Below are 6,000 nucleotides of genomic sequence, written 5' to 3'. Positions count from 1 at the left end.
GAACGACGTAATTAGCCCGTTTGTTATTATATTGCTTGTTTTAGCTCAATTATTTACCAAAATGACATAAAAGGGCCACTTTTTGTAAAAATGACATTCTTGGCCCATTAAGCCGAAAATTTTACAATTAAGGCAAATTTTTGGTAAAAATGACACTTTAGGCCCATTAAGACCGAAAGTTTACTTTTAAGGGCTTATTTTGTATAAAAGGACATTTTCAACCCACTTTTGATAGAAATAATGTTTTCGGCCCAAATTTAATAGAAATGACATTTTCAGCCCATTTAACCAAAAATTTACATTTTTGGCCCATGTTTGTTTTAAAATGACAATTTAATCCATAAAAAGTCATTAGTTACCTTTTTAGGCCCATGAAACCTTGAGCTGCTAAATAATACCCATTTTTGTGAAAATTGACATATTTAGCCCATTAAAACCGTGAAGGCCCAAATAGAAGCCCATTTGTGAAAATTAACACTTTTGGCCCTTTTAAAACCATGAATATCATAAAGACCCATTTTTATTTTAAAATGACTCTTTTGGTCCTCTCAAAACCGTGATTTAACATAAGAACCTTACTTTTTTTTGTTTATTTTGTCAAATATGGCCCTTTACACGATTTTATTTAGTTTTTAAACATTCTTAGCATGTTTAATCCTTTCCACTTCATAGTAAGTCACATAAGATGGTTTAGTTTACGAACATCACCAAGCTTAGTGGATATTTCGAGTTTAGTGAAGATCTAGCATGTTCTCACAACATAATCACAACATATAACATGAAAACACACATATACATGCATAAATACATAGATCTAACACAAAAGCAACTTGTATCCTCCCCCAAAACATAGTAAAAACCGAAAAAAGGGGGTATGAACTCACTTTGATCAATGGATCGGTTTTGGTGAGAACATTAAAGGAAATTTCGGCCTAGCAAGCCCCTTTGAGAAGATCTTCGAACTTATGGAGTTCTAAGAAGCATGGATCATGAAATTGAGTGTTTATGAGTGAAGGACTTATCATAAAATGAAGTTGAACACCTTGATTAGAAAATAGCTTACCTAAAGAGATGAACTTTGGTGAGAACTTGTTGAAAATCCACACCACCTCACGGTTTTCTTGTAAAAGAATGGAGGAATTCTTGAAGGTTTTAGAGAGGAAGTTTTAGAATGGGATGATGTTTGAATTTTTGGAGAGTGGAGAGTGGAGAGAGGCTTGGACGAGAATTAAGAAGAGAGAAGAGAGAGGTGAGAAAAGATGTTGCCTAGAGGTATGAGAGTGTCTAGTTGCATGGTGGTTATAGTGCATGGATTACCAATAAATAATAATGAGGTGTCACCCCATAAATCTCCATCTTTTCCTTTTTTTGTTTTAAAACCAAGAATGGAGGGAGGGAAAAGAGAAGAGAAATGTTTGGGCTTGAATTGAATAAAAATCGAGATCTTATAGCCCAATAAGAAAGCTTTCAGCCCATTGGGCCCATACATAAGTTTTCGGCCCAAAAGTGGTATAAAAAATGGGTTTTCAGCCCAATGAGGTTCAAGAAGACGTTTACGGCCCATTAAGGCCCATGAAGAGTTTTGTGGCCCAAAATCAATTACTTAGTGAATGTGGGTCCAATTAGGGCCCAAATGAGGTATCTTAACCCAAACTAATCAAGTTGTGGGTTTATTGGCCCATTAGGCCCAATAAATGATTCATGGCCCAACAAGATGTTTGAACTAGGAAATTAGGGTTACAACCCAAAGTAGAGTGAACATAGTGCATTGATCTAGGTTTAGGGCTTCACGAGTGAGCTTTGATTTGAATAGTTGTTTTTGGAATGAATAACATGTATAACATCAATCTTAGAGTTACAAAATACTTCAAGAGTTGATTATACATAGATAGAACTTCCTAGCCAAAAATGCTAGTTGTGACAGGTAATTATCCTAATCCAAAATAGATCTGAAAATCGAAAAATCAGCTAACAGACGAATCAACTCGTCGAGTCAGGGCATAGACTCGTCGAGTTCATCATAGAACTCGTCGAGTTTTTCAAGCAGAATGCGAATTCTGTTTTGCTTTTGATTTGGACAGATCACTATTGCATCAAATATAACAGAAAACATCCTAATCTCTGATACCACTGATGGGTTTTGAGCATATCAACATTCCTATGTGATCATGCAACCCTAATTGCTTTGGATCTAAGTTTTTCTCTAGATATACATTCAAATAGAAATTCCAAAGCAATAACCCTAATACTAGCATATAATTTTGAAATCTACATGAAAACTAGGGTTAGAAGATTACATTGCTTGCTATCTAGTAATAACAAGAGTTCCCTGGATGATCTTGACTCTTGAAAGCTTTAGTGCCTCAAGTGTTGCACCTCTAATGGAGTCACAAACACCAATAGCAATGGATGAATGAGAGAGGAGGTATAACACTATGAAAATCGGCTAGGGATTCTTCTGGAAGCTTGTGGCCGAAAATTACATGCCAGGGAGGTGTTTATATAGCTGAGGCTGCTAGGGTTTTCAGGTGGAAACCCTAATTTCCTTGCTTAGGCCTTAAGCAGTCCATGGACCTCCACAATAGAAGCCTTGGACGAAATTCTATAGGGCCTCCTATAGATTTCGTCCACTCCCTTTTAAAGGAGTCCATCAGCCCAACTCTACAACTATCATTGATTTGAAAAACCAGTCCCCGTTCTTTTAATCAGTTCCTTTAATCTCAAAATCAATATCAAATTAATTTCTGATTAAATACTAATTAAATAATATGATTTCTAATTAATATATTATTCTTATAATATATTAATAAATCACTTATTAACCTCTTTCTCCAAAAGTCATCATGTCAAGTTGTTATGGTGAAGGCAACCCAAAAGGACCATGCTACTATCAAATCCAGTACATACCAATTATAGTTATGGGCTTAGACACCTAATCCAACACTTTATTCGGTTATATTAGGTCCTTAATCATCTTGTACATGTTATTTAGGTTATTCGGGTAATAACCGAACCGAACCGATTAATACCCGAACCGAGCCAAACATGTATTGGTTAATCGGTTCATGTAATTACCCTTATTCGGTTTTTGAGTTATTCGGGTTCGCGTCGGTTCGGTCCGGTTCCGACCCGAATAACATCCCTACTCACATCTCCACCAAGCAACCACTTCTAGCACATATATCCCAACTTATGATGCCACAACTTTCTTTCATCATCATATTGATCCAAGGAATGGGATACAATCACCGTTCCTTTAACCGTACGACCTTCCAAGAAATAAATCTCATGATTCATCTTCCACTTCATAACCACAAGAGCATCCTTGGAGACTCTTACCCAATCACCATTTCCAAAATACTTCACTCCGTCCTTCATCAAAGTGACAAGAGAGATCAGGTTCTTTCGAAGATCCGAGACAAACCATCAATTCAGTTTTCTAACCATACCATCATGCATCTTGATTTGCACTGTGCCACTGTCCTTTACTTTTCTCATCCAATCATCGCCCGTCTTGATTGTGTCATTCCACTCTTTAAAGGAGTTGAACCAGTCACGATTGTACGTTATGTGATAAGATGCACTAGAGTCCAAGACCCAAGCATCAACAAAACTAGTTGTACATACAGTCAAAACTTCACCATCATCATCTTCATCAGAATTTCCTTGAACCACATCAGCATTATTGTTGTTGCTTGATTCAACCCCATTATTCTCTTCCTTCAGCAACGTACAAAATCTTCTAAAGTGCCCTTTTTCCTTATAGTTATAACATCTAATGTTGACCTTCAATTTGGAACTTCACTTCCCTTTGTTACCTCCACCTCTATCTAATGCTCTTCCTCTGCCTGCGAACATACCAAAACTGTAAAATTCATCTCCAACCAAAACCTTTTTTTTTCAGTTTCGTGGACATCAAACAATCTTCCACATCATTCACGGTGATCATTTTCCTACCATACAACATGGTATCAACGAAATTCTCATAAAAATTCGGCAGTGAACATAAGAGGATAAGTGTTTCATTTTCACCTTCAATCTATACATTCACACCTTGTAAATCCAAGATGATCTTGTTGACGTTATAAAAATGATCATTTAATTGGGTGCTTTCTGACATGTTAAGAGTATACAAACATTGCTTCTGATACAGACTGTTCGTCAGAGAATTGTTCTTATATTTGTCATACAATTTCTCCCAAAGCCCATCAACACTCGTTCGATCCACGATATCTCTCAGTACTTCGTTTGTCAAACTCAATAGAATGGCACTATGTATCTTCGTCAGAATATCGACCTTCCTTTCAGTCGACATGTTATTTGGCAGTTTCGCTTCTCCTTCCAACGCCTCTGCACATCCTTGTTGAACCAGAAGAGACTTCATCTTCACCTTCCAGAAAGTGAAAACATTCAAACCATTGAACTTCTCCAAATCAAATTTGTGAGATGCCATATTTAATGAACAAAACACCAACCACAACTCTGATACCACTTGTTAGGAAAACCAGACGATACTTGTCAACAATCAGAACAGATCTGATGCCACTTGCCAAGCTCTGATACCACTTGTTAGGAAGTAATACGGAAAACAAGCAAACCCAATAACACACAAGACACATTATTTATGTGGTTCGGTTAAGGTGACCTACGTCTACAGGCAGTATGTGTAACATCCCAAAATTTAAGACCAAAAATTTCGTTTTGATTAATTAAAAACCGCTTAATAATTTTTGCTCAATCATTTAGTAGCATTCTGAATAAAACAATTATCAGAGTTTTAAATCCCAAAGATCATCTAGTGCGGAAAACATGGTGTGATGCGCTGCGATCGCCCCGAGCTCCTCCCTTGGAAGAACATTAGTACCTGAAACAAATAGCTGAAAGCCGTAAGCACGAAGCTTAGTGAGTTCCCCAGATACCACATACCATACATATCAACTGACCCATACATACCATACGTAACCATGAGCCATACATAACAAACATATCCATAATCAAGTAAGGTGCTATGTGCCAAACATAGTCTTGTTGTTATGCTACGGGCCGCACGTGGTCTTTCTTGTCAAGCCTGGGGCCACTCCCTGGGTCTTACAGACAAGTGCCAAGGGCCACCCCCTGGTCTTCCATGCAAGCATCACAAAGACAACTATACATACTACTCTACTAGGCTACTCAACATACAGTGTGCCAGGAGCCACCTCCTGGTCTTTCATTCATAATAGCTTACAGTGTGTCAGCAGCCACCTCCTGGTCTTTCATACATATTGCCTAGGGCTAACCCCCGGGTCTTCCTACCATACATAATGACATACTGTGTGCCAGGAGCCTCCTCCAGGTCTTTCATGCATAATGCATAGGGCTAACCCCCGGGTCTTCCTACCATACATAAACTAAATGGGTCGGCATTGTGGCCGTAGACCCATACAAACAGTGAGGAGACTCACATCGATGTCGTGTAGTGTCTGCACTGATCTCGATGTGGAAATCGACTCTCCCCGACTCCTCTGTCCCTACACGACAACTCTTCTAAATTATCAACTCGTACTCATAACCCTTACAAGGGTCACTCAATCCCAGTCAACGTCCAAGTCAAATCCATGGTCAAAGTCAACATCTGGTTGACTCGACTCGCCGAGTTGTCCCGCCAACTCGTCGAGTCCCCATAGCCACAATATGTCTTAATCTCGTCCCCACCTGTCGAGTCTAGCAAGAGCTCGACGAGTTCGCCTTCAACAACACATCGGACAAATCTTCAACCGACTCGCCGAGTTCATCTTCATCCATAAGAAGATGCTCAGTCTTTGACTCGTCGAGTTCCCTTTGAACTCGCCTTGTCCATCTTCATAATTTGGGAGATTGCCTTGGACTCGCCGAGTTTGCTCAACCACTCGTCGAGTCCCATGATTCCCAGGTCCCTTAAGAGCCTAAACAACTGAGGGACCTTCCACACTATCATCTGGTCCATCAACAGAAAGGATTTGGTGGTCATTACACCCTGAC

This window comes from Lactuca virosa, chromosome 3 (assembly GCF_052849685.1).
Source record: "Lactuca virosa cultivar CGN04683 chromosome 3, Lactuca_virosa_CGN04683_v6, whole genome shotgun sequence".
Lineage (NCBI taxonomy): Eukaryota > Viridiplantae > Streptophyta > Magnoliopsida > Asterales > Asteraceae > Lactuca > Lactuca virosa.
This window is presented reverse-complemented; position numbering follows the sequence as displayed.